The 11,236-nt window shown below is 53.5% G+C and overlaps 1 long non-coding RNA gene across 3 annotated transcripts; it reads left to right on the top strand.

The window, feature by feature from the left end:
- The first annotated feature begins 5,696 nt into the window (after positions 1–5,696).
- LOC127927643 (uncharacterized) lies at positions 5,697–7,123 on the top strand. Of its 3 annotated transcripts, none has more exons than XR_008128272.1 (5): positions 5,697–5,829; positions 5,903–5,940; positions 6,313–6,350; positions 6,687–6,762; positions 7,083–7,123. It is a non-coding gene; the product is annotated as an uncharacterized LOC127927643 (long non-coding RNA). The 3 variants fall into 3 exon arrangements; XR_008128271.1 differs by having other exon boundaries at positions 6,313–6,388; positions 6,687–6,724; XR_008128273.1 differs by lacking the exon at positions 6,687–6,762 and having other exon boundaries at positions 6,313–6,388; positions 7,083–7,117.
- The last annotated feature ends 4,113 nt before the right edge of the window (positions 7,124–11,236 follow it).

The following is an 11,236-nucleotide window of genomic DNA, read 5'->3' as shown; positions in this document are numbered from 1 at the left end:
GTAACATGTATGACGGATGAGGAGTCGCTAGATGAACTGAACTGCTCTTGGAATGGGGGAGGAGGGGTGAGGGAGCATGGACAGAGGGTGAGGAGGGGTGAGGTAGGAGGGACAGAGGGTGAGGAGGGGTGTGGAGGGGTGAGGGAGCAGGGACAGAGGGTGAGGAGGGGTGAAGGAGGAGGGGTGAGGGAGAAGGGACAGAGGGTGAGGAGGGTGAGGACGGGTGAGGGAGGAGGGGTGAGGGAGAAGGGAAAGAGGGTGAGGACGGGTGAGGAGGGGTGAGGGAGAAGGGACAGAGGGTGATGAATGGTGAGGTAGGAGAGACAGAGGGTGAGGAGGGGTGAGGTAGGAGGGACAGAGGATGAGGAGTTGTGAGGTAGGAGAGACAGAGGATGAGGAGGGGTGAGGAGGGGTGAGGGAGAAGGGAGGAGGGACAGAGGGTGAGGAGGGGTGAGGTAGGAGAGACAGAGGGTGAGGAGGGGTGAGGTAGGAGAGACAGAGGGTGAGGGAGGGGGAGGAGGGACAGAGGGTGAGGAAGGGTGAGGTAGGAGAGACAGAGAGTGAGGAGGGGTGAGGTAGGAGAGACAGAGGGTGAGGAGGGGTGAGGTAGGAGGGACAGAGGGTGAGGAGGGGTGAGGAGGGGTGAGGAACCAGGGACAGAGATATGAGGAGGGGGGAGGGAGGAGAGACAGAGGGTGAGGAGGGGTGAGGACCAGGGAGGAGAGACAGAGGGTGAGGAGGGGTGAGGAGGGGTGAGGGAGGGACAGAGGGGGAGGAAAGGGAGAAGGGAGGAGGGACAGAGGGTGAGGAGGGGGTGAGGTGGTTTTTTTAGGGACAGAAAGGAGGGGGGTGAGGATGGGAAGTGACAGACTGGGGAGAAGAAGGACAGGAATGTACAGACAACATATGTTTTTTTTTTAAAGAGTTTCAGGTAAAAAGATGAGAAGGACAGGAAGTGACAGACTGGTGAGAAGAAGGACAGGAAGTGACAGACTGGTGAGAAGGACAGGAAGTGACAGACATGTTATTTTTTTAAAGAGTTTCAGGTGAAAAAGGAGAAACCCCGGAAGTGACAGACTGGTATGAGAGAGTAAAGAGAAGAAGGACAGGAAGTGACAAACTGGTATGAGGGAGTAAAGAGAAGAAGGACAGGAAGTGACAGACTGGTATGAGGAAGTAAAAGAGAAGAAGGAAGCACCAATTATCTAACATTTACCATCTAAGAGTTAAATATACTCCAGGTTAAAGTTAACCTCCTAACCACAAAATCTAAGATCAGCTGTCCTTGTGGTTTAAAATATCCCTGTAACTTTCCCATAAATCCTAGATTCCTCCCACTGGGGATTCTGGAAAACCTGGGAATTTTTTGGGGGGGAAGGTTGCCAGAATTGTGCAACCCCCTAAGGTCTTCTGACTGTCCTCTCTTACCTTTACCAATAGAGGTCAGAAGGCAAAACTGATCCTAGATCAGGAGTTAAGGCAGGGTTGGGTCAACCTGTTCAGTTAAATATAACCGGTAGGGTTGGAAAATTCTGGTCAACCCCCCCCCCCACTGCACATTCTCACGTTTTCCAGAAATCCTGGTTGGAAGATTCCTGGAATCAAGAGTGAATCCGGAGCCCAACCAACCAATCAGGAATTCTGGGAAAAACCTGGGGATTTTACAAAACCCCTAAGAACTGATATAGATATAAACAGAGAAGGAGTGGAAGCCTCTCAGTGCTCCCTGCTACTGAGGCTAGGGGTTGAAGTTCACAGTTCAAAGTTCAAAAGCTCAAACGGGTCCCCTCCTCTTGTCGACCCTCCCCTCACCCTGGAGTAGATAGTGGCTGGTCCTAACCACTGATCTGTCTTCATACCCTAGTGAACCTACATCCCCTACCCACAGTCCTCTAGTACAGGGGATGCAACTCACAGTCCTCTTGTACAGGGGTGGGCAGCAACTTACAGTCCTCTAGTACAGGGGGTGGGCAGCAACTCACAGTCCTCTAGTGCAGGGGGTGGGCAGCAACTCACAGTCCTCCTGTACAGGGGGTGGGCAGCAACTCACAGTCCTCTAGTACAGGGGGTGGGCAGCAACTCACAGTCCTCCAGTTCAGGGGGTGGGCAGCAACTCACAGTCCTCTAGTGCAGGGGGTGGGCAACAACTCACAGTTCTCTAGTACAGGTGGGCAACTCACAGTCCTCTAGTGCAGGGGGCAAAAACTCATAGTCCTCTAGTACAGGGGGTGGGCAGCAACTCACAGTCCTCTAGTACAGGGGGAAGCAACTCACAGTGCTCTAGTACAGGGGGTGGGCAGCAACTCACAGTCCTCTAGTACAGGGGGTGGGCAGCAACTCACAGTCCTCTAGTACAGGGGATGCAACTCACAGTCCTCTAGTACAGGGGGCAACAACTCACAGTCCTCTAGTGCAGGGGGCAGCAACTCACAGTCCTCTAGTGCAGGGGGCAACAACTCACAGTCCTCTAGTACAGGGGGTGGGCAGCAACTCACAGTCCTCTAGTACAGGGGGCAGCAACTCACAGTCCTCTAGTACAGGGGTGGGCAGCAACTCACAGTCCTCTAGTACAGGGGTGGGCAGCAACTCACAGTCCTCTAGTACAGGGGGTGGGCAGCAACTCACAGTCCTCTAGTACAGGGGGTGGGCAGCAGCTCACAGTCCTCTAGTACAGGGGGTGGGCAACAACTCACAGTCCTCTAGTGCAGGGGGCAGCAACTCACAGTCCTCTAGTACAGGGGGCAGCAACTCACAGTGCTCTAGTACAGGGGGTGGGCAGCAACTCACAGTCCTCTAGTACAGGGGTGGGCAGCAACTAACAGTCCTCTAGTACAGGGGGCAGCAACTCACAGTCCTCTAGTACAGGGGGCAGCAACTCACAGTCCTCTAGTACAGGGGGCAGCAACTCACAGTCCTCTAGTACAGGGGTGGGCAGCAACTCACAGTCCTCTAGTACAGGGGGCAGCAACTCACAGTCCTCTAGTACAGGGGGTGTACAACAACTCACAGTCCTCTAGTACAGGGGGTGGGCAACAACTCACAGTCCTCTAGTACAGGGGGTGGGCAACAACTCACAGTCCTCTAGTACAGGGGGTGGGCAACAACTCACAGTCCTCTAGTACAGGGGGCAGCAACTCACAGTCCTGTAGTACAGGGGGTGGGCAACAATTCACAGTCCTCTAGTACAGGGGGTGGGCAGCAACTCACAGTCCTCTAGTGCAGGGGGTGGGCAGCAACTCACAGTCCTCCTGTACAGGGGGTGGGCAGCAACTCACAGTCCTCCTGTACAGGGGGTGGGCAGCAACTCACAGTCCTCTAGTGCAGGGGGTGGGCAACAACTCACAGTCCTCTAGTACAGGGGTGGGCAGCAACTCACAGTCCTCTAGTGCAGGGGGTGGGCAACAACTCACAGTCCTCTAGTACAGGGGGTGGGCAGCAACTCACAGTCCTCTAGTTCAGGGGGTGGGCAGCAACTCACAGTCCTCTAGTACAGGGGGTGGGCAGCAACTCACAGTCCTCTAGTACAGGGGGTGGGCAGCTCACAGTCCTCTAGTGCAGAGGTGGGCAACAACTCACAGTCCTCTAGTGCAGGGGGCAGCAACTCACAGTGCTCTAGTACAGGGGGTGGGCAGCAACTCACAGTCCTCTAGTGCAGGGAGTCGGCAGCAACTCACAGTCCTCTAGTACAGGGGGTGGGCAGCAACTCACAGTCCTCTAGTACAGGGGGTGGGCAACAACTCACAGTCCTCTAGTACAGGGGGTGGGCAACAACTCACAGTCCTCTAGTACAGGGGGCAGCAACTCACAGTCCTCTAGTACAGGGGGCAACAACTCACAGTCCTCTAGTACAGGGGGTGGGCAACAACTCACAGTCCTCTAGTACAGGGAGTGGGCAGCAACTCACAGTCCTCTAGTACAGGGGTGGGCAACAACTCACAGTCCTCTAGTACAGGGGGTGGGCAGAAATTCACAGTCCTCTAGTACAGGGGGCAACAACTCACAGTCCTCTAGTGCAGGGGGCAGCAACTCACAGTGCTCTAATACAGGGGGTGGGCAGCAACTCACAGTCCTCTAGTGCAGGGAGTCGGCAGCAACTCACAGTCCTCTAGTACAGGGGGTGGGCAACATCTCACAGTCCTCTAGTGCAGGGGGCAGCAACTCACAGTCCTCTAGTACAGGGGGTGGGCAGCAACTCACAGTCCTCTAGTACAGGGGGTGGGCAGCAACTAACAGTCCTCTAGTACAGGGGGCAGCAACTCACAGTCCTCTAGTACAGGGGGCAGCAACTCACAGTCCTCTAGTACACGGGGTGGGCAGCAACTCACAGTCCTCTAGTACAGGGGGTGGGCAGCAACTCACAGTCCTCTAGTATAGGGGGCAGCAACTCACAGTGCTCTAGTACAGGGGGTGGGCAGCAACTCACAGTCCTCTAGTGCAGGGAGTCGGCAGCAACTCACAGTCCTCTAGTCCGGTGGGTGGGCAACAACTCACAGTCCTCTAGTGCAAGGGTGGGCAACAACTCACAGTCCTCTAGTGCAGGGGGCAGCAACACACAGTGCTCTAGTACAGGGGTGGGCAGCAACTCACAGTCCTCTAGTACAGGGGATGGGCAACAACTCACAGTCCTCTAGTACAGGGGGTGGGAAACAACTCACAGTCCTCTAGTACAGGGGGCAGCAACTCACAGTCCTCTAGTACAGGGGGTGGGCAACAACTCACAGTCCTCTAGTACAGGGGGTGGGCAACAACTCACAGTCCTCTAGTACAGGGGGTGGGCAGCAACTCACAGTCCTCTAGTACAGGGGGTGGGCAACAACTCACAGTCCTCTAGTGCAGGGGGCAGCAACTCACAGTCCTCTAGTACAGGGGGTGGGCAACAACTCACAGTCCTCTAGTGCAGGGGGCAGCAACTCACAGTCCTCTAGTACAGGGGGCAACAACTCACAGTCCTCTAGTACAGGGGTGGGCAACAACTCACAGTCCTCTAGTACAGGGGTGGGCAACAACTCACAGTCCTCTAGTACAGGGGGCAGCAACTCAGAGTCCTCTAGTACAGGGGGTGGGCAGCAACTCACAGTCCTCTAGTTCAGGGGGCAGCAACTCACAGTCCTCTAGTACAGGGGGCAACAACTCACAGTCCTCTAGTACAGGGGGTGGGCAACAACTCACAGTCCTCTAGTACAGGGGGTGGGCAGCAACTCACAGTCCTCTAGTACAGGGGGTGGGCAACAACTCACAGTCCTCTAGTACAGGGGGTGGGCAGAAACTCACAGTCCTCTAGTACAGGGGGCAACAACTCACAGTCCTCTAGTACAGGGGGTGGGTAGGAACTCACAGTCCTCTAGTACAGGGGGTGGGCAGCAACTCACATTCCTCTAGTACAGGGGGCAACAACTCACAGTCCTCTACGGGGATGGCAACAACTCACAGTCCTCTGGTACAACTCACCAGTAGTGCCCAGCCCCCCTGCACAGAGGATGAGGTTAGGGGGTAGTGCCCACCCCTGCACTAGAGGATGAGGTTAAGGGTTAGTGCCACCGCCCCCCTCCACTAGGGGATGAGGTTAAGGGGTAGTGCCCACCCCTCCACTAAAGGATGAGGTTAAGGGGTAGTGCCCACCCCCCCTCTACTAGGGGATGAGGTTAAGGGGTAGTGCCCACCCCTGCACTAGGGGATGAGATTAAGGGGTAGTGCCCCCCTGCACTAGGGGATGAGGTTAAGGGGTAGTGCCCACCCCTGCACTAGGGGATGAGGTTAAGGGGTAGTGCCCACCCCTGCACTAGGGGATGAGGTTAAGGGGTAGTGCCCACCCCTCCACTAGGGGATGAGGTTAAGGGGTAGTGTCCACCCCTGCACTAGGGGATGAGGTTAAGGGGTAGTGCCCCCTGCACTAGGGGATGAGGTTAAGGGGTAGTGCCCACCCCTGCACTAGGGGATGAGGTTATGGGGTAGTGCCCACCCCTGCACTAGGGGATGAGGTTAAGGGTAGTGCCCCCCCTCACTAGGGGATGAGGTTAAGGGGTAGTGCCCCCCCTGCACTAGGGGATGAGGTTAAGGGGTAGTGCCCCCCTCCACTAGGGGATGAGGTTAAGGGGTAGTGCCCCCCCTCCACTAGGGGATGAGGTTAAGGGGTAGTGCCCCCCCTCCACTAGGGGATGAGGTTAAGGGTAGTGCCCCCCCTCCACTAGGGGATGAGGTTAAGGGGTAGTGCCCACCCCCCCTCCACTAGGGGATGAGGTTAAGGGGTAGTGCCCCCCCCTCCACTAGGGGATGAGGTTAAGGGGTAGTGCCCCCCCTCCACTAGGGGATGAGGTTAAGGGGTAGTGCCCACCCCTGCACTAGGGGATGAGGTTAAGGGGTAGTGCCCACCCCTCCACTAGGGGATGAGGTTAAGGGGTAGTGCCCCCCCTCCACTAGGGGATGAGGTTAAGGGGTAGTTACCCCCCTCCACTAGGGGATGAGGTTAAGGGGTAGTGCCCCCCCCACTAGGGGATGAGGTTAAGGGGTAGTGCCCCCCCTCCACTAGGGGATGAGGTTAAGGGGTAGTGCCCACCCCTCCACTAGGGGATGAGGTTAAGGGGTAGTGCCCCCCCCTGCACTAGGGGATGAGGTTAAGGGGTAGTGCCCCCCCCTCCACTAGGGGATGAGGTTAAGGGGTAGTGCCCCCCCCTGCACTAGGGGATGAGGTTAAGGGGTAGTGCCCACCCCTGCACTAGGGGATGAGGTTAAGGGGTAGTGCCCACCCCTCCACTAGGGGATGAGGTTAAGGGGTAGTGCCCCCCCTCCACTAGGGGATGAGGTTAAGGGGTAGTGCCCCCCTGCACTAGGGGATGAGGTTAAGGGGTAGTGCCCCCCCCTCCACTAGGGGATGAGGTTAAGGGGTAGTGCCCCCCTCCACTAGGGGATGAGGTTAAGGGGTAGTGCCCACCCCTCCACTAGGGGATGAGGTTAAGGGGTAGTGCCCCCCTGCACTAGGGGATGAGGTTATAGTGCCCCCCTCCACTAGGGGATGAGGTTAAGGGGTAGTGCCCCCCCTCCACTAGGGGATGAGGTTAAGGGGTAGTGCCCCCTCCACTGATGAGGTTAAGGGGTAGTGCCCACCCCTGCACTAGGGGATGAGGTTAGAGGGGTAGTGCCCCCCCTGCACTAGGGGATGAGGTTAAGGGGTAGTGCCCACCCCTCCACTAGGGGATGAGGTTAGGGGTAGTGCCCCCCTCCACTAGGGGATGAGGTTAAGGGGTAGTTACCCCCCTCCACTAGGGGATGAGGTTAGAGGGGTAGAAACTCCCTCTCTGAATTGAGCCCACCCCTCCACTGGGGATGAGGTCCGGGGGTAGTGCCCCCCCTCCACTAGGGGATGAGGTTAAGGGGTAGTGTAACCCCCTGCACTAGGGGATGAGGTTAAGTGGTAGTGCCCACCCCCCTCCACTGGGGATGAGGTTAAGGGTAGTGCCCCCCTGCACTAGGGGATGAGGTTTCTTGATAGAGTTCCCCTCCACTAGGGGATGAGGAGACTGGTAGGCCCCCTGCACTCCGGGGATGAGGTGTGGAGTGCCCACCCCCACCACTAGGGGATGAGGTGAAGTGGTAGTGCCCCCTTTTGAGAGAGAGAGAGAGCACTAGGGGATGAGGTTAAGTGGTAGTGCCCCCCTGCACTAGGGGATGAGGTTAAGGGAGTAGCCCCCTGCACTGGGAGATGAGTTTGGGCGAGAGGAACGAGAGAGACCCCCTCCACTAGGGGATGAGGTTAGAGGGGTTTCAAAGGAATCTGATCCTAGATCTGTGGTTAGGTGTTTCCAACGTCAGATTTCAGACCCCTTTGTGCCAATTATCCCCGGAGGTTGCAGAGTGAGGTCAAAGTTCATAATGCCTCTTCCTCCCTACTGTCTCTCATCATCATTATCATCATCCATCTCCCATCCAATGATCTCCTAGGCCCCTAGAGAGGGAGAGGGCGTGGTTCTCCTAGAGGAAACGTCTTTGCCGTAGTCCTTGGTATTGGCCAGAGACCGCCCTGTAGAAACTCCCTCTGCTGAATTGAGCACAGTTAGAGCCTTGACGAAATTGCCTTAGAGAGGCCCTCGAGAGAGAAAGAGGAGGGAGAGAGCGTGAGAGATGGGGAGGTCGGAGGCTGTCCCCGGGAGAGAGAGAGGAGAGTTGAACCCCCTTCCCCCATGGGAGAGAGCAATCAGAGAGCTGAACGCCTCGGAGAGAACCCATCAGGATGCTGGAGCAGAGAGAACCCATCAGACTGGGAGAACGGTAAGACCCAGGAGCACGGCTGAACGCTGATTTCTTGAGTGAGTTCGGTGCGAGACTTGGCCCATCTGCTTCCGGTGTTTCTCTATAAACATGTGGACTGTTGAACCAGAACGCCCACCATCTCTGAGTTATGATGAAGGACAGACGACCAGTAGAAGGACCAGCCGGAGTAACTCTTCTTGCTGTCGCTCTGACCCATCAATTAGAGAGAGAAGAGTTCGAGAGAGAGAGAGAGAGAGAGAACGAGATGTAGACGAGAGATGACAGAGAGATGTTAAAGTTACTGAGAGAGAGAGAGAGAGAGAGAGAGAGACAGAGAGAGAGAGAGAGACAGAGAGACAGAGAGAGAAAGGAGAGAGAGAGAAAAGAGAGACTGGGAAAGAGAGAGAAGAGAGAGAGAGAGAGAGAGAGAGAGAGAGAGAGACAGAGAGAGAGAGAGAGAGAGAGAGAGAGAGAGAGAGAGACAGAGAGAGAAGAGAGAGAGAGAGAGGGAGAGAGAGAGAGGGAGAGAGAGAGAGAGAGAGAGAGAGAGAGAGAGAGAGAGAGAGAGACAGAGAGAGAGAGAGAGAGAGAGAGAGAGAGAGAGAGAGAGAGAGAGAGAGAGAGAGAGAGAGAGAGAGAGAGAGAGAGAGAGAGAGAGAGAGAGAGAGAGAGAGAGAGAGAGAGAGAGAGAGAAAAGGAGAGGGAGAGAGGGAGAAAGAAAGGTGTTGGTGTGTTGTGTTTCCCTCTCATTCCATATCATTAACCCCACAATGCACTGCTTCCCTGCTCTGCTCCGTTCAGCAACCATGTGGAACTCTGGGTAACAGAACACTGATGTGTTGTAATGAGCCTCCATTCACAGTCATACGTGTCCCAAATGGCACCCTATTCCCTATCTAGTGCACTACTAGCCCCATAGGCTTCTGGTCAAAAGTAGTGCACTACTAGCCCCATAGGCTTCTGGTCAAAAGTAGTGCACTACTAGCCCCATAGGCTTCTGGTCAAAAGTAGTGCACTAAATAGGGAATAGTGTACCACTTGTAAAGCTGGCCATATCTATGTTTATCTGTCTCTGGCTCCAAAGGCTCTGCTGCCCACTCAGTTAATGACTGTTAGGAAATAACTGAACCCATCAGTTACTGTTGAACCCATCAGTTACTGTTGAACCCATCAGTCTACAACCCATCCCTCTGAACCCAGACTGCCCATCAGGGGGTGGAACCCATCAGTTACTGTTGAACCCACATCTAGTTAAACCCATCAGTTACTGTTACTGAACCCATCAGTTACTGTTGAACCCATCAGTTACTCAGTTACTGAACCCATCAGTTACTGTTGAACCCATCAGTTACTGTCAGTTACTGTTGAACCCATCAGTTACTGTTGAACCCATCAGTTACTGTTGAACCCATCAGTTACTGTTCAGTTACTGAACCCATCAGTTACTGTTGAACCCATCAGTTAACTCAGTTGAACCCATCAGTTACTGTGTTGAACCCATCAGTTACTGTTGAACCCATCAGTTACTGTTGAACCCATCAGTTACTGTTGAACCCATCAGTTACTGTTGAACCCATCAGTTACTGTTGAACCCATCAGTTACTGTTGAACCCATCAGTTACTGTTGAACCCATCAGTTACTGTTGAACCCATCAGTTACTGTTGAACCCATCAGTTACTGTTGAACCCATCAGTTACTGTTGAACCCATCAGTTACTGTTGAACCCATCAGTTACTGTTGAACCCATCAGTTACTGTTGAACCCATCAGTTACTGTTGAACCCATCAGTTACTGTTGAACCCATCAGTTACTGAACCCATGAACCCATCAGTTACTGTTGAACCCATCAGTTACTGTTGAACCCATCAGTTACTACTGAACCCATCAGTTACTGTTGAACCCATCAGTTACTACTGAACCCATCAGTTACTGTTGAACCCATCAGTTACTGTTGAACCCATCAGTTACTGTTGAACCCATCAGTTACTGTTGAACCCATCAGTTACTGTTGAACCCATCAGTTACTGTTGAACCCATCAGTTACTGTTGAACCCATCAGTTACTGTTGAACCCATCAGTTACTGTTGAACCCATCAGTTACTGTTGAACCCATCAGTTACTGTTGAACCCATCAGTTACTACTGAACCCATCAGTTACTGTTGAACCCATCAGTTACTACTGAACCCATCAGTTACTGTTGAACCCATCAGTTACTGTTGAACCCATCAGTTACTACTGAACCCATCAGTTACTACTGAACCCATCAGTTACTGTTGAACCCATCAGTTACTGTTGAACCCATCAGTTACTGTTGAACCCATCAGTTACTGTTGAACCCATCAGTTACTACTGAACCCATCAGTTACTGTTGAACCCATCAGTTACTGTTGAACCCATCAGTTACTGTTGAACCCATCAGTTACTGTTGAACCCATCAGTTACTGTTGAACCCATCAGTTACTGTTTACTGAACCCATCAGTTACTGTTGAACCCATCAGTTACTGTTGAACCCATCAGTTACTGTTGAACCCATCAGTTACTGTTGAACCCATCAGTTACTGTTGAACCCATCAACTGTTGAACCCATCAGTTACTGTTGAACCCATCAGTTACTGTTGAACCCATCAGTTACTACCCATCAGTTACTGAACCCATCAGTTACTGTTGAACCCATCACCCCCATCAGTTACTGTTGAACCCAGTCAGTTACTACCCATGAACCCATCAGTTACTGTTGAACCCATCAGTTACTGTTGAACCCATCAGTTACTGTTAACCCATCAGTTACTGTTGAACCCATCAGTTACTGTTGAACCCATCAGTTACTGTTGAACCCATCAGTTACTGTTGAACCCATCAGTTACTGTTGAACCCATCAGTTACTGTTGAACCCATCATTACTTGAACCCATCAGTTACTGTTGAACCCATCAGTTACTGTTGAACCCATCAGTTACTGTTGAACCCATCAGTTACTGTTGAACCCATCA

Source organism: Oncorhynchus keta, unplaced genomic scaffold (assembly GCF_023373465.1).
Source record: "Oncorhynchus keta strain PuntledgeMale-10-30-2019 unplaced genomic scaffold, Oket_V2 Un_scaffold_16189_pilon_pilon, whole genome shotgun sequence".
Classification (NCBI taxonomy): Eukaryota; Metazoa; Chordata; class Actinopteri; order Salmoniformes; family Salmonidae; genus Oncorhynchus; species Oncorhynchus keta.
This window is presented reverse-complemented; position numbering and strand designations above follow the sequence as displayed.